This window comes from Ambystoma mexicanum, chromosome 4p, assembly GCF_040938575.1.
Source record: "Ambystoma mexicanum isolate Mex_15411 chromosome 4p, UKY_AmexF1_1, whole genome shotgun sequence".
NCBI classification, from domain to species: domain Eukaryota; kingdom Metazoa; phylum Chordata; class Amphibia; order Caudata; family Ambystomatidae; genus Ambystoma; species Ambystoma mexicanum.
This window is the reverse complement of record NC_090927.1, coordinates 946301641-946319724: the sequence shown is the minus strand read 5'-3', so window position 1 is coordinate 946319724 and position 18084 is coordinate 946301641.

Sequence of the window (18084 nt, the reverse complement as noted above, 5' to 3'; positions counted from 1 at the left end):
AGGACCTTCTCCAGGGGGCTGAGTGCTTGGGAGCACAGGGTGGGTGATGTGAGGTCATCCTCCCACTCACTCACCAGGTCCAGTATAATGTGTGGTGGAAACCTGTACCTCCCATGCACCTGGTCATCAGGCATCCCCAAAAGGCTGGTTCTGGGTGTGAATATTCTGGCCCTGACTATCCTCCTCCTCCTCCTTTGGTAGCCCACGCCCACTGCTGCTAGGAACGGTATGTTCATCCTGGGTCTGAGCTTGTTATTTTGTTAGCGCGCAAATTTATGCGTTGCGCGTGTTGTAGGCGAGCGTGTGACCCGCGCACCCCTGAAATCCAGTACCGAGTCCAATAGCGTGTGGAAATTCCCGCGCACCCCGGGATACAGGTGCGCTGACGTACTTGCATGTGTAAGTGTCTGCGCACCCCTGATATACACGTACATAGGCCAATCGCGTGTACGCGCACTTTTGTCCAATTACACGCGATGACACTCTGACGTGCTGTCCAATTACACGCGATGACACTCTGACGTGCAGTCTTTCCACGTGTGCTCTGTCATCACGTGCTGTGTGGGAAACACCCGTGCGGGTCACGTCACAGACGCGTTTACGCGCTGAGGGCCTTTGGTCCAATAGAATCGCGTATGCGTGCTGACGCGTTTACGCGCTGAGGGCCTTTGGTCCAATAGAATCGTGTATGCGTGCTGATGCGCTTACGCGCTAAGGGCCTTTCCTCGATTTTCACGCTGACGTGCAGGATTTTCACGTGCCAAATCACTCCGTACCAAGCTGGCCACGCGTAAGCACACGGAAGACCACGCTCCTGCCCAGAAGGCCAAACTACTGCCCCCCAGAGCCCCGAGCACACTCCCACCTGCCATCTGCTGCTGCCTGACTGCCTGCTGCCCACATGCACTGCCATTTGCTGCCTGCACATCAGCCAGGGGTGCTGTTGCTGTGACCACCCCTGCTGGAACCGAAGACTCCCGACTGGAATTCCATCGCTCCACAGCCCAGCCCCAGGACCCAGTTGCCCACCCACTCCTGCCTCTGGGGTTGTCATGTCGGGGCAAACACCATCTGTGACCACTGACAACCCCCGGCCAGAGAGGCAGAGGGGCACCAGCTTCAGTGCCACCGAAGTTGGTGTCCTGGTGGAGCAAGTCCTGGGGCAGTATGATGCCCTCTTCGGAAGTTCCCGCGCTGACAAGGAAGGACGGACTCGGATCTGGACTGACATTGTGACTGCCATCAACGCGGAGGGGGTGGCAGTCCGCGACTTACAACATGTCAGGAAGTGCTGGGAGGACTTCAGGTCCAGGACCCTGAACAAGGCCCGGCGCCTCTTGAAGGCAGCAGATGCCAAGGGGCGCCGGGGCCACTTGTCGGAAGAACAGATGTGGGTCCTGGAACGCATATCACCAGCGCTCCACGTCCAGGTCCTAGAGAAGCAGACCCGTCTGGAGTCGAGCGGTGAGTGTACATGCATCCTGATTGTGAGCAGTGCGTGTGGTGATTATTCGGTATTGTGCAGGTTGCACATCTGTTTGTATGGGGTCGAGTATGGGTGGGGGTGTACAGGGCCGTGGGGCTGACACATGCGAGGGCTGTAATGTGTGAGACATGGATGGTGCTTGTGTGTGTAGGCTTGCATGGCAAATGCAGTTGTGCGTGCACACATGTTTGGATGAATGTGTATGTAAGTAGACATGTCCGTCATGTCAGGCATGTATGTTGTTTTCGGCTGCATGTACGTGCACTGTGTACATGTGCATGTGTGTGTATTTGACAAGGGTGCAACAGTGATGCAACATGGATGCATGTGACAGCGGTATGTGGAAGCGTGATTGGCAGATGTGACATGGATGCCCGTCTGAACAGTGCGACACTTGGCAGAGGTGTAGACATGCATGCAAGTGTGGTGGTGTGTGTACATGTGTGGTGCACTTCCTGTGTTGCATGTGATGTCTGGCTCCCCTTTGGCCTCTGATGCTGTTGTATGTGTAGGGATGGTGGTGGCAGTTGCGATATGGCTGTGGTATGGCTCATGTGTGCGAGTTGCAATGACATGTGTGTTGGGGATTGTGATGACATGTCTGAGGTTTGCCAATGCCACTCATGTGCAACTGTCATGTGTGTATGTGTCCATTGTACAGTGCCCTGATGCCTGTGTTTTGTTTCTCCCTGTCTGCAGCGTCAACTGATGAAGAGGGCGGAGAAGGTGCTGTGGAGCACAGCGGCGGGGATCCGACCGCCAGCCGGAGACGCAAGGCCCGGCTCCCCTCGCGTGTTGTCATCTCGTCGGGGAGTGAGAAGTCCGGTGCCGCGTCCCAGGCCGCAGCTGCCGGGGGGAGGTCCAAGAGGCGGAGGTTGCAGTTGGACTCCTCGGCAGCAGAAGGGGCAGCTGGGACCCCACAGGGCCCAACAGGGGAAGATGGCAGGGAGTCATCCAGGTTGGTGGGGGGTTTGGTGGAGGAGGAGGCCGTGCAAGCACCAGAGACGGGGTCTGGAGGTGGGGATCCCACTGGTGCTAGTGGTGCAGTGCAGGACCAGGGACAGGAGGCAGCACAGGCCGCCGCGGAGGTGCCTGTGTGCAATCCTGTCCCCGATCCTGTCCCTGCATCATCTTGCACCAGCAGGGATGCCTACCGCCAGACCTGTTTTCAGGCAGGGGATGAGCTGACGTCAACTGGCCTTCCTCTGCCTGCGGACGTGGCCATCCAGGTCCGGGTTGAGCCTGTCCTGGCTGGTGTGGCGTTGCGTCAACGGGCCATGCGAGGTGACCTGCAGTCTTTTCATGGAGAGACTGCACGTCATCTCGAATGGCTCGTTGACCACGTCAGCCTGCTGGGACAGGTCACCCAGGCCGGATTCCGCCATCTGATGGGGCTTGCTCCGACCCCCTCCTCAACTGGACCCCCTACGCGCCAGTCGTCCTCTGTGCCATCTTCCCACCCATCAGTCACCTGGGTGCCCTGTGGAGCTGCCTCTGACGGTGCGGCCAGGCTGGTGGAGGAGGCATCCCTGCCACAGTGGGGAGTCGGAGGTCCAGCAGGGGTGGCCAAATCAACAACTGCACCCCAGACGGCGGAGGATGTGCAGGCAGCAGGAGGCAGTGCACGGGCAGAGGCAGAGCAGCAGCAGCAACATGGTGGGAGACATGAAGGCTCGGGGCCTTCCACATCGGAGGGGCAGGCATCGGCCGGAGGGCAGGAGGACCCACGACAGAGAGTGTCTTCCGTGTGGCAGCGGTTGGGCCACGCCATAGGTGCGGAGCGGCGGCGGGCGGAAGAGGTGCGGCTCACAATGGTCAGGGCGGAGAACTCCATGCGGAGGGCCCTGAGGCGGGCCGAGTGCCTCGAGGCAATCCGCAGGTGGTTGGAGGAGGACACAGCGTCGTCCCTGCGGACCCTCGGGGCCACGGAACTGGACCGCCTCCGGGACATCGAACAGGAGTTGGGGGCCTGGTGGAGGCTGCCCCTGGTGGCTGGGGGGTGGGGGTGGTGGGAGACATGGGTGGGGGCCTGGTGGAGGATGCCCCTGCACTGCTGGGGGGTGGGGGTGGTGGGAGACATGAGTGGGGGCCTGGTGGGGGCTGCCCATGGTGGCAGGGGGGTGGGGGTGGTGGGAGACATGAGTGGGGGCCTGGTGGAGGCTGCCCCTGCACTGCTGGGGGGTGGGGGTGGTGGGAGACATGAGTGGGGGCCTGGTGGAGGCTGCCACTGCACTGCTGGGGGGTGGGGGTGGTGGGAGACATGAGTGGGGGCCTGGTGGAGGCTGCCCCTGCACTGCTGGGGGGTGGGGGTGGTGGGAGACATGAGTGGGGGCCTGGTGGAGGCTGCCCATGGTGGCAGGGGGGTGGGGTGGTGGGAGACATGAGTGGGGTCCTGGTGGAGGCTGCCCATGGTGGCAGGGGGGTGGGGTGGTGGGAGACATGAGTGGGGGCCTGGTGGAGGGTGCCCCTGCACTGCTGGGGGGTGGGGGTGGTGGGAGACATGGGTGGGGGCCTGGTGGAGGCTGCCCATGGTGGCAGGGGGGTGGGGTGGTGGGAGACATGAGTGGGGGCCTGGTGGAGGCTGCCCCTGCACTACTGGGGGGTGGGGGTGGTGGTAGATATGAGTGGGGGCCTGGTGGAGGGTGCCCTTGGTGGCTGGGGGGTGGGGGTGGTGGGAGACATGAGTGGGGGCCTGGTGGAGGGTGCCCCTGCACTGCTGGGGGTGGGGTGGTGGGAGACATGAGTGGGGGCCTGGTGGAGGCTGCCCCTGCACTGCTGGGGGTGGGGTGGTGGGAGACATGAGTGGGGGCCTGGTGGAGGCTGCCCCTGCACTGCTGGGGGGTGGGGGTGGTGGGAGACATGGGTGGGGGCCTGGTGTAGGCTGCCCCTGCACTGCTGGGGGGTGGGGGTGGTGGGAGACATGAGTGGGGGCCTGGTGGAGGCTGCCCCTGCACTGCTGGGGGGTGGGGGTGGTGGGAGACATGAGTGGGGGCCTGGTGGAGGCTGCCCATGGTGGCAGGGGGTGGGGTGGTGGGAGAAATGAGTGGGGGCCTGGTGGAGGCTGCCCAAGGTGGCAGGGGGTGGGGTGGTGGGAGACATGAGTGGGGGCCTGGTGGAGGCTGCCCCTGCACTGCTGGGGGGTGGGGGTGGTGGGAGACATGAGTGGGGGCCTGGTGGAGGCTGCCCATGGTGGCAGGGGGGTGGGGTGGTGGGAGACATGAGTGGGGGCCTGGTGGAGGCTGCCCCTGCACTGCTGGGGGGTGGGGGTGGGGGGAGACATGAGTGGGGGCCTGGTGGAGGGTGCCCCTGGTGGCTGGGGGGTGGGGGTGGTGGGAGACATGAATGGGGGCCTGGTGGAGGGTACCACTGCACTGCTGGGGGGTGGGGGTGCTGGGAGACATGAGTGGGGGCCTGGTGGAGGCTGCCCATGGTGGCAGGGGGGTGGGGTGGTGGGAGACATGAGTGGGGGCCTGGTGGAGGGTGCCCCTGGTGGATGGGGGGTGGGGGTGGTGGGAGACATGAGTGGGGGCCTGGTGGAGGCTGCCCCTGCACTGCTGGGGGGTGGGGGTGGTGGGAGACATGAGTGGGGGCCTGGTGGAGGCTGCCCCTGCACTGCTGGGGGGGTGGGGGGGGTGGGAGACATGAGTGGGGGCCTGGTGGAGGCTGCCCCTGCACTGCTGGGGGGTGGGGGTGGTGGGAGACATGAGTGGGGGCCTGGTGGAGGCTGCCCATGGTGGCAGGGGGGTGTGGTGGTGGGAGACATGAGTGGGGTCCTGGTGGAGGCTGCCCATGGTGGCAGGGGGGTGGGGTGGTGGGAGACATGAGTGGGAGCCTGGTGGAGGGTGCCCCTGCACTGCTGGGGGGTGGGGGTGGTGGGAGACATGAGTGGGGGCCTGGTGGAGGCTGCCCATGGTGGCAGGGGGGTGGGGTGGTGGGAGACATGAGTGGGGGCCTGGTGGAGGCTGCCCCTGCACTGCTGGGGGGTGGGGGTGGTGGGAGACATGAGTGGGGGCCTGGTGGAGGGTGCCCCTGGTGGCTGGGGGGTGGGGGTGGTGGGAGACATGAGTGGGGGCCTGGTGGAGGGTGCCCCTGCACTGCTGGGGGGTGGGGTGGTGGGAGACATGAGTGGGGGCCTGGTGGAGGCTGCCCCTGCACTGCTGGGGGGTGGGGGTGGTGGGAGACATGAGTGGGGGCCTGGTGGAGGGTGCCCCTGGTGGCTGGGGGGTGGGGGTGGTGGGAGACATGAGTGGGGTCCTGGTGGAGGCTGCCCATGGTGGCAGGGGGGTGGGGTGGTGGGAGACATGAGTGGGGGCCTGGTGGAGGGTGCCCCTGCACTGCTGGGGGGTGGGGGTGGTGGGAGACATGAGTGGGGGCCTGGTGGAGGCTGCCCATGGTGGCAGGGGGTGGGGTGGTGGGAGAAATGAGTGGGGGCCTGGTGGAGGCTGCCCATGGTGGCAGGGGGTGGGGTGGTGGGAGACATGAGTGGGGGCCTGGTGGAGGCTGCCCCTGCACTGCTGGGGGGTGGGGGTGGTGGGAGACATGAGTGGGGGCCTGGTGGAGGCTGCCCATGGTGGCAGGGGGGTGGGGTGGTGGTAGACATGAGTGGGGGCCTGGTGGAGGCTGCCCCTGCACTGCTGGGGGGTGGGGGTGGTGGGAGACATGAGTGGGGGCCTGGTGGAGGGTGCCCCTGGTGGCTGGGGGGTGGGGGTGGTGGGAGACATGAGTGGGGGCCTGGTGGAGGGTGCCACTGCACTGCTGGGGGGTGGGGGTGCTGGGAGACATGAGTGGGGGCCTGGTGGAGGCTGCCCCTGCACTGCTGGGGGGGTGGGGGTGGTGGGAGACATGAGTGGGGGCCTGGTGGAGGCTGCCCCTGCACTGCTGGGGGGTGGGGGTGGTGGGAGACATGAGTGGGGGCCTGGTGGAGGCTGCCCATGGTGGCAGGGGGGTGGGGTGGTGGGAGACATGAGTGGGGGCCTGGTGGAGGGTGCCCCTGGTGGATGGGGGTGGGGGTGGTGGGAGACATGAGTGGGGGCCTGGTGGAGGCTGCCCCTGCACTGCTGGGGGGTGGGGGTGGTGGGAGACATGAGTGGGGGCCTGGTGGAGGCTGCCCCTGCACTGCTGGGGGGGTGGGGGTGGTGGGAGACATGAGTGGGGGCCTGGTGGAGGCTGCCCCTACACTGCTGGGGGTGGGGGTGGTGGGAGACATGAGTGGGGGCCTGGTGGAGGCTGCCCATGGTGGCAGGGGGGTGGGGTGGTGGGAGACATGAGTGGGGTCCTGGTGGAGGCTGCCCATGGTGGCAGGGGGGTGGGGTGGTGGGAGACATGAGTGGGAGCCTGGTGGAGGGTGCCCCTGCACTGCTGGGGGGTGGGGGTGGTGGGAGACATGAGTGGGGGCCTGGTGGAGGCTGCCCATGGTGGCAGGGGGGTGGGGTGGTGGGAGACATGAGTGGGGGCCTGGTTGAGGCTGCCCCTGCACTGCTGGGGGGTGGGGGTGGTGGGAGACATGAGTGGGGGCCTGGTGGAGGGTGCCCCTGGTGGCTGGGGGGTGGGGGTGGTGGGAGACATGAGTGGGGGCCTGGTGGAGGGTGCCCCTGCACTGCTGGGGGGTGGGGTGGTGGGAGACATGAGTGGGGGCCTGGTGGAGGCTGCCCCTGCACTGCTGGGGGGTGGGGGTGGTGGGAGACATGAGTGGGGGCCTGGTGGAGGGTGCCCCTGGTGGCTGGGGGGTGGGGGTGGTGGGAGACATGAGTGGGGGCCTGGTGGAGGGTGCCCCTGCACTGCTGGGGGGTGGGGTGGTGGGAGACATGAGTGGGGGCCTGGTGGAGGCTGCCCCTGCACTGCTGGGGGGTGGGGGTGGTGGGAGACATGGGTGGGGGCCTGGTGGAGGCTGCCCCTGCACTGCTGGGGGGTGGGGGTGGTGGGAGACATGAGTGGGGGCCTGGTGGAGGCTGCCCCTGCACTGCTGGGGGGTGGGGTTGGTGGGAGACATGAGTGGGGGCCTGGTGGAGGCTGCCCATGGTGGCAGGGGGGTGGGGTGGTGGGAGACATGAGTGGGGGCCTGGTGGAGGCTGCCCATGGTGGCAGGGGGGTGGGGTGGTGGGAGACATGAGTGGGGGCCTGGTGGAGGCTGCCCATGGTGGCAGGGGGGTGGGGTGGTGGGAGACATGAGTGGGGGCCTGGTGGAGGCTGCCCCTGCACTGCTGGGGGGCGGGGGGGGGTGGGAGACATGAGTGGGGGCCTGGTGGAGGGTGCCTCTGGTGGCTGGGGGTGGTGGGAGACATGAGTGGGAGCCTGGTGGAGGGTGCCCCTGCACTGCTGGGGGGTGGGGGTGGTGGGAGACATTAGTGGGGGCCTGGTGGAGGCTGCCCATGGTGGCAGGGGGGTGGGGTGGTGGGAGACATGAGTGGGGGCCTGGTGGAGGGTGCCCCTGGTGGCTGGGGTGTGGGGGTGGTGGGAGACATGAGTGGGGGCCTGGTGGAGGGTGCCCCTGCACTGCTGGGGGGTGGGGGTGGTGGGAGACATGAGTGGGGGCCTGGTGGATTCTATTGGATGGCATGTGAGTAGATATTTTGAAGTGCTTCTCACAGCCTCAGTGGCCAGTGCAGTAGTCTATCCTGCCGCGATTTGCAGTTTGGCAACGGGGCAGAATGGTGGAAACCAGCTGAAGCCAGTTGCACATTTGTTGGTGGTGTTTTTTGTGTTTGCTTCTTAGAAAGATGTTAAAACAACTCCTGATCCAGGCTCTTCTAGATGACATTGCTCGTGTTTGTCTGGTGTCCTCGACTTCTTGGATGAGTATCAGCTGTGGCAGAGCAACTGAACATGTGACATTTTTCCAATAATCTTTTTATTGTTGTCTATATAAGAAAGTGATTAAATGCCTGCAGGCATCTTGAGTTTATCAAAAACGAAATAGGCAGTTAAAAGTCAGTTCTGGTCTCTGAACAGTCCAGACAAAGTTGTAAAACGGGCACTAAATACAGGGTATTCAGGGTATGCTATCCAATAGAAATAGTCGTCTCACTCGGGGTCTCACATCTAAGTACAGCCTCATGTCCATAGAATTCTGCATGCGTATTGGTATTATCATAAGTATGTAGTGCTCAGCACACTTCTTGTGCCCCAAATACATTCTCAGGCGGCTAGTGACCAGCTTACTATATGCACTGCTTCCAATGATGCAGTGCCTGGATCAATTCTGTTGGAAGTATGGAGGCGGGAGGTGAACAGTGATTTCCAATTCCTTTATTTGTATTGTATGATAATCCTTAACTGCCCAACCAGTGCACACCAAGTATTCATTCCTCATCACTCCTTCTCCCTTCTTTCATATGCAAGCTCTCCCTACCATTCCATACTCTAATTTTACATTCTCCTTCTATCAAAGTATGGGCTTCGGCCCATGCTACATAGTTCACTATGTTTCAGTGGTGTATTATCAGGCCTGTTTGATACTCTCCTCTGTACTCATATGCACTCTGGTTTTCCCACGTTACTCCTTCCTACTTCTCCTGTCACATTCCCACGTTTAGCTTCATATGTTCTGGATCCTTCAGATGCCATCTCCCCAGCTTCTTTGGCATGATCCTTAATCTGCTCATATTCCACACGCTGCCATCCTCTTTATGAATAGAATTTTGATAGCCCTGTACCACTCTAAGTTGTTTCCACCACTCTATTGTTACTTCTTACAGACTGTGAAGTAGTTTCACACTTATTCATTCGACACAATGAAAAGCCCTCTCTGTCGCACCCTTTCTCGCAGCATAACATATTATTTTCTCCCAGGTATGTTTCCTTGATTGAATTTTCATTTGTCTTTGCTTTGTGTTAATCGACATTCTCTTAATGTTCTCAATACTCTTGCTAATTGTTTGTCACGTCAACTTGAGTCTTTCCAATTAATTAATATGTCCCACGGAAAACACAAAACTCCTGGTTCAGATTGGAGTATATCATGCAGATGTATAATTCATTGCAAGTCTGATGCTGCTGACACCAGCCCAAAAGTCATATACACAAATGACATCAACCTTCTGAAGTAATTAAAGCAGTCAATGGTTTAGAAGCCGAGTGCAATTTGAATTGATAGGAGAATGTTAGGTTGAGTGTGAAAACACGCTAGCCTCACCGATAGTGGATAGGACTTCATTTATGTTGAGGAGTGGATAGGGATCAAGTGCAATGCATTTGTTGAGTGTAATATGTCAATACAAAGTGGCGCATTACAAGTTTGGCAACGCTTGAAAAAGGTAGCATTACCTCCATTGCAGCCACTTTTTAAGGCACTAAGGGAATTACCTCCATTTTTCCTGCACTGCCAAACTATAGGTTTTGGCAGATTTACTGCCGGTGATATTAATGCATATAATTCAAGATATTTTTGGAGCATAATTTGGGAGAATTTACCTCCAGCTTCTTGTTGGATGTAAATCCGCCACTACACCTCCAAAAATCAGCAGATTTAACACATGGTAATACTGCTGGCATTAAATCCACCCAAAGTCCCCATGGGGTCCTATGGACTGCAACCATGAGGTATTACACTGCCCTACAGCCACTTGTAATCCCCTGGTAAACTCCTGGGATCAAGTGCCGGTACCAGAAAATGATGTTGGCGTTAATTTGGCAGAATTACTACCAGATTACAGCCAAACTCGTAATGAGGTCCAAAGTCTTAGTTTTCCTTTGGTTATCACTATTACAAACATGGATGACACCAATTCCGACGTTTCTATACTCTATAACTTGACTTTTCAGTTGTATATGTTCTGATTCACCCTAACGATAATAGAATGTTCCTACATTTTTGTGAAATCTGTTTTGATGATGGGCACAGTCTAATTTGATGTATGTGGCTTTAGAGGCATTCCTTTTCTTCTCTGTACGTGCCTTATGTTTCATATCTTCACAACTGATAACTGTCTTTTTTAAAGTGAGATTCAATGTGAATTGGCTAGCAGCCTTTGCTAGGAACATGCACTTTTCATGTGGCATGTCTATCTTTAAATTTAAAAAAAAAACTGTTCATGCCCATGTCTTTGAATATTTTGTCTACAATTCCCTTTGGTAGTAATGTAGATGTTGTACCTGAGTCAATCATCATCCATGTGGTGTACTGTATCATTCGGTCCCTCTAAATCTTCTTCCACTCTTGCAAAAATGGTTTCATACAATTCTCCATACGTTTCCTCCACTAGGTTTATTGTATTTGTTCTACAGCACTTTGCTGGATTCCCTCTAAGTTCATCCTTATTGCATATGGTGTTCAATGCCGGATATTTCTGACTATTGTTGAAATGACCTAGGGTGTAACATCTGTAGAACCTTTGTAGGAGGGACTCTTGATTTCTTACAAATCTTGATCTGTTGATATGAGGAGCTGGGAATTAGGATCATTTCCCTGAATTGGTGATTTTTTTTGGAATCAAATGCTATTTGTTGTAATAGCATTTGTATCAGGCATACGTGTTTCCCTTCTTCCCCCCATAATGTTACTATTTCTGTGTTCTCTTCAGCAGAGCCTGCACACATGTATTCATATGTTAAACCTCTTTAGCTATTTGCAAAATATCTTCCAGATCAGGTCACCCTTTGACCACAGTTTTCTCTCAACTTACTATCTTTATATTCTAGCATTAATTGGTCTTGTAGGCATTCATCAGTATGTTGGCCAACGCTACATGTTCTGGTTAATCGTTTTAATGCACTGATAAGTTGATCTACAGTCTCACCTTGCTCTTGTGACCTCTTACCAACAAGGTACCTCTACTTTATCAAAATCAGTTTGGTTTCAAAGTGTTTGCATGGGTTGTTGATGCATTTTTCATAGTCATTTAGTTTATCTCCCTCTTCCTATTCGAGTTCTGCAGTTCCCAAGCAATTCATATGTAGTGATTTCTTCCTTGCTAACCCTGAACTGGTCCCACACACTGCATTGGCATAATGTTCAAAAGCCGTTTTCAACCTTTGCCATAGGATTAGTGAATTGCCAGGTGGATGAAAGAAAGTATTAATTGCAGGGATATTCTGCATTGAGTGTTGTGTCATCACAGTCTGGGATGGTTCCACTCTGTTCCAATTTCTGTAGTGACTGATGTGGGTTTTATTCAGGTTTGAGATCGCCTGTGATGTTTGGGAACTACCTTTATGCCTAGATAGTTGTTATCAATGCTGCCTTGCTATTAATTCTTTATTGAGATTATTTTATTTAGGTATTCTCTTTTTGTCTTTTTTGTATCTTTTCATTGTAGCTGTCGCCTTGTGATGTCTCTCCTTACAGTGCACGTAGTTTATACAGTTTTTTACCATGGTCTCAGCATCCAGGTACTGTATTACTAGGCAACTGTAAAATGTTGTTACTGTTGGCCTACGTCCCTCTTATATGCAGCTCCATGCTCAGAGGCACTTTCCTCTAGTGCACTTCCAGCAGTTGATCAGACCGTTTTTCCGAGACTCCTTCATTGTAAGTTTATTATCCTTAAAATCCCTTGTTCAACACTTTCATCTTTCTTCAGTTTTAGAAAAAAGAAACCATACGGCATGAGTGCTGAGATGGCTCAATTCTTCGCAATGGCTGGGCCTGGGTCAAAGAACTCATCGCCAGTTGAAGTATGAAGGCTGAAGCAGATGAGTGATTTCCAAGTCCTTTAATTGCATTGCAAGGTACTCCTTAATGTCCTTACCAGAGCATGTCAGGTATCCATTCTCATGTCCTCCTCTTTTTTCTCATGTGCATGCTCTCCGTACCATTGCACATACTCCTTCTTCCTTCTCTTTTCATCCTACAATGGTGTTCTGCCCATGCTACATATTACAATACGGATATCTTGCTCAGCTTTCCTCTTTCAGGAATGTAATGCAGTTCTCACTTCTTTCAGGTATATAGTGACCAGATCATTTCTTCTAGGGATATAGTGACCAGCTCAACTTCTTAAAGGTCACACATCATCGCCATCCTTCATGACATTCGCTGACTCACTATCCCTGCCAGGATAATTTTCAAAATGTCTTTTATCACCTAGGTCGCTTTGGTAGAACTACTGCAGTATTTCTTCAGAAATGCTGCCCAACTCAATTACGTTTAGTGTCACTTTGAGATTCTGCAAGATTATTACTTGCAGTAAAGTGATGTTAATCCCAATTTTTAGAGTCCTCATTTTTAGAGTCCATAGGGATTTCTCTCGATTTTGCTTGTGTCGTAATTCTGCCCATGATAAAAACTCCATCCTTGAAATTTGGTGATGCAGTAAATGTTTTAGTAAATCTGTTACTGGTATAAAAACTGGTGATGGGTTTACTGATACATGTTTACCACAAGGCCATGCTCACAATGAGGCCGATTGTGTTTTGTGCTAGTGCTGTTTTTGGGTTCTATGATCACAACTAACACCTGTAAAAAAGTGACAGGTCCCACCTGAGAACAATGCCTCTCCTAATGTTTCAGGCTCTGAGACAGAGTTCAGTGGCTCCCTAAAGTTCATGGGTTCTTCCTCAGAGTTCAGCCACCCATGTAAACTCTCAGACAGTCACTCTGAATTCTGTCAAGTCCTAAAGTCCCTGGCCTCACACACAGGGCAGCCATTCTCTCCTGTGTTGTGTGTCCCTTCCTGAGAGGTCAGTCACTTCCCCATGGCTGTCTCATTCATTTCCTCTTGGACAGCCTCCTTCAAGAGGGAAGGAGGGTGCTGCAAGAAATGCCTCCTTTGGTCTGCCTCAATTGCCATGGAGCCCAACTCTTTTTTGGCTAAGAGGAACCTGGAAAATCAAGCAGAAGGTGCCTACATGCTTTATCAACTCGACTCGGGTATCTCCCCAAATATAAGCACTGCCAGTGGCATGCTGCATCCAACCATGTTTCGTTGAAGTGTCAGAGAAATGGGTCTTCTGCTGCTCACACTCTCCAATGGCACTGATGGGGTAGGCCGGGCAGGTGAAGGACTTCCCATCTGCATAGCATGGCATGCCAGATGATGGTGTGTTGCTGCACAGTATCCTGCTTGCGGCCTGCACTCATCACTAACACCAGAGGTGGTGTGGTGCCAGTCGGGTCAGAGGTGGGCTCAGACGTGATGCAGACTCATTTGGGCAGTGAAGCTTCACGCCCCACTAGTGAATGTGATTGTACATTTATCTATTTCACAATTCTTATATGGTGTGAACCTAACCCAATAGGGCAACTATGCAGCTTGTAATTAATGCAGATACATATGTTAAAAGCCAATGCCAAATGTACATATTTTTTAAATATCCATCATATAAAATGTTATAATAAGAAAACAGGATAAATAAGAACAAATAAAACGACTTATCTATTTCAATTTCACCATGCAGAAAAGAAAGGTTTTTAGTTCTTTCCTAAAGGTTCGCGACGGTGGAATCAAGTGGAGTGCTACTGGCAATGCAGACCTAACTATTGGCGAGTAATAAATAACGGCTTGTTTGCGTGTTTATTCCCTTTCAGCTCTAGGAATTTACAGCCACACAAAAATATAACTGTGAATTCTTCATTATCCACGATAGATGTGAGGCTTGTTTGTAAAATATGTGGGCTTACCTAACTTCAAAGCTGTATAAATAATGCATGCCACTTTAAAAGTGGTGCACATTTCAATAGGCAGCTACTGAGCTGAACTAACAATGTGAGCATGTGTTCGCATACCTTCTTCCACACAATCATCCTCGCTGGTGTAAGGAATGCTGTCTGATGAGGGACAAGCACACTTTTTGGAACTTCCATTAACAGGGCATTGCCACCATCAATATGTACCACCAGTACTATCACCCGTACAACAGACAGAAATGTGTCTATTGAGGAAATATTATTTTTTAACAATTTGAGATAATGATAAGCATCCTGTGCCTTTTCTGTGCAGTTTGAAATTTGAAGTTTTGTTTATTTGTAAAGCGCACCAGGCCCATGGGCAACCAGGAGCATACTCTTAAATACAGGTTACACAAATTATATACACAGGGCCAGATTTACTGGTAGTACATGAATACAGAATACAAGTTATGAGCGATACAGTAAGGCATATTTACACAGATAAGATATAATACAGGTAGAGGTCAGGCTAGCGAGGGGACCTTATGCTTTCTGGGCGAACAGCCAAGCTTTAGCACTGTTCTTGAACATTAGGAACGAAGGTTCAGTTCTTATGTGGCTTTGCAGAGTGTTCCACAGTTTGGAAGCTAGGACAGGGAAGCTCACGCCACCCGCTTTTTGGAGTTTGAATCTCGGCAAGGTAAGGCTATGAGTTTGGGCAGATCTGGTGGGACGGGAAGAGGATTGAAGTGCAAGACGCGATGTGAGGTAAGGTGGGGCATCGTTGTTCAATCATTTGTGTGTCAAAGCTAGCGTGTTCAGGGCAATTCTTTGTTTTACCGGGAGCCAGCGTAGGTCAGATCTAACTGTAGAGATATGCAATGATAAAAAACTAAACTGATACTCCAGAAGGAAACACATATATTTAGCACTGGGTGAGAATTTAGAAACAAACCACAGTAGAAATGATGCATGTATCCAATTCTGTATATCTCCAGATAAAATCAGGAGAAATGCAGTCTCCTGTGTACTTAATTTCTGCATGACGTAGGTCCTCAAAACCTATATACAAGTCAAGCAGTCCCTCAGGCGGTGAAAGTCTGCTAAAGATGATACATTCAGAAACAGTTCTGTGTCATCAGCATTATAGGGAATTAAGTCTCCTACTGTACCAGCAGACTTCTCATTGGTTCCAAATACATATTAAGAATGACAGGGCACAGCGTTGATCCCTGGGGCACCCCACAAGGTACAGGGACATGGGTAGATCATAAAGATTCCTTCTGAATGTATTGACTTTGCCCAGCGGGAAATAATTTGAACCAATCAACATTTTCCCTCATCCTCTTATGTTTGAAAAAAAAAAACATGAATGAGTGCCCTATGGTCCACTGTGTCAAATGATGCTGAGAGTTCAACAAACACTAGTATGGTCATCAACCCAAGGGTGCTGGCTTGTCAAAGACCTCCACTATACAAAGGACCTCACAATCATTACCATTACAGTCTTTGTTGGTCATAAGTTTAAATTACTTCCACAGCCAGAACATGCCGACTCTGTGGGTGAAAAGGTTTTTAATCTCTGGGACTCTTGTGTTTGCCTTGTTCTCTCTAAAATGGAAGTCAGAGACAGGCTCCTTCTCCAGCATGTTCCTGTCCCACTCATTAACCCACTTCCCTTCAGGTAGGTCCACTGCCTGCTGTGTCAACTCAACAGGCTGGCCCTTCTACTGAGGCCCGTTCTTCTCTGCACCCTCACCTTGCCGGGTGAAGACCACTTCTTAGTCCGCAACAGACCCCATTTATCCAAGAAACATCTCAGTGTACTCCGGCATGTATGAAGCAATTAAACCCCTGCTGCATACATGAGAAATATGTCCATGGACTCTTTCCACACCATCCTCATGCCTACCCCCTCTATAAATGTCCTGGCCTCTGTAGAGGTTCATATCATATTCCCTGCCTGCTCTGACTTCTTAGGAGCCTCCAACAAATTCACTGCCTCCCCTTCACTGTGCTCAGGGGGCACTGACTTCTCTTCCATCACCCATTCCCACAAGGCCACCCCAATCCCTCATCCCTCCACTGACAAAGAAGCCCAGCAACTCTTAATGACCTTTGCCAGGGATCTTGTGCCAACAAACAACACACAGTTCCCGCCCTCATCATAAGAAAATATTGTTCCCTCTTTATGGAGAATTGCATCTACGCTTTCTCTCCTACTAACACCTTCTCCATCTAGTGATGCAAGTCATCATTCCCCTTCTAAGAGAACCAGAGAAATAAATAAAAAGACTCAGAAACCCAGACCAAAGGAACAAGACACAACTCCAAACATCCCTATGGCACTCTACAGATACAACAGTAACCACAACACCAACAACACACATGCATGGGCAAACTGGGAAAGGGAAAGCAGATTTTATGCCTTTGTGTATTTTTCTGGTTACAGAAACAGGATAAAGAAAGTTTTTTTAAAAAAATATCTCAGGGGGAACAAAGCAAAAAAGGACAAGAGGAAGGGTGGAGATGTTTTTTTTTCTTTTTTGCTGAAGTAGCAAGCCAACAAACAATGAACATACGCTATGCTGACATAGGAGCACACAAATAGATAAGGACATCTTTGCAAACCACACACAACTACACAAAAAACACCAAACACTAAAGTTTACTACTAAAACCAAACACCCTACAATTGTGGCCTTGCCCTGTGCAATACCTTCCCTCGTGGCCTAGCAAAACTCACTAAGGAGCAGGAAGCGAGCTTGGCCTTTTATAGAGTGTCGCATTTCCTTTAAGAGATTTAAAAGTTCAGATTGAAGAACACGCCTGAGATTTGACATAAGATTGGACCAAGCTGAAGCTCCTGACTAAATCAAGAATCAATGGGAGATATGTAGAAAGCTGCTGTGTGTGGTTAGACTGTGCCAAACATATTGTACAAGTGTGCAATAAGACAAACCAAGACAAAAAGATTCTAAGGCCTAGTGAGTCACATTTGTCCAGCCTTATTGTAGACAGAACAGTATAGGTGTGTGTTCTTTGTTTTCACTTTATAGCAGTTTTTGTGAGGGGGCTTTCTGCAGTGGGGCAGGGCTCTGACTGAACACCCTGATTGCCTACTGAAATCCTACATTTTCGCCATGTCAACATACTTGACATGTTTGATTTACAGTATGGTAAGTGATGTTGTTTTTTTAGAAACTGTGACAAGACAGTGTGTAATGGCGACAGAACTGTACAGTACAGTATACCAGTTTCAGGTGAGTTGGTGAGCATGGACCTGAACACAATGAATTCTGCTTGTATTTGTGGAATGAAATGTGTACTGCACATTTGGCTTGCCAAATATGTTATACTACACATCCCATCACCGATAGCCAGAATCGTTAATGTGGAGGGCTCTTGGAAGTGAAATTCCAACACATCGCAAGGGGCACAGGTTGTAGCCACCTGCTATTGTTTTGTTAGCCAGCAAAAGATTGCACACTCCCATGGCCTTTTTTGGTTCACAGTTTGCCTAGTGTACCCCTGATGATTAGGAACATCAACTGAGGTGACTTTATTTTATTTCCTACATGTCTCTGCCCCCTTACCCTGGGACTGGAGCTCGCACAGAGAGAGGCGCATATCAAAATAAACAAATGCATGAATATATGGATATATAAGTCAGCATTCATCAAGGCACCTGTTGGTGGATATTTGTGGTATGTTGGGGAAAGTAGATGGGGGACTGTTATTTGTTGGTCCTAGGGGAGTACTTATCAAAGAGGAACGTCAGCTTTGCACCTGTGATGAAGCAGATAAGTGGGTTGAGAGGGGGATTATGGCCAAGAACTAATTTATCTCGTCACTACTGTGCTGCGTGTGTTAGCCCATTAATCCTGCTTGGACAAACACAGAATTGTTTTCCTGGGAGCAGAAATATTTTACTCTGCACCATATGTTGAGGAGCTCTATTGGATGCTGGAAGCTATTGTATTGTTCCTTCTGTAATATTTTGAGTTAGTCCAATAAAAGGTATTACAACCACCATTGTATGCACTAAACATTT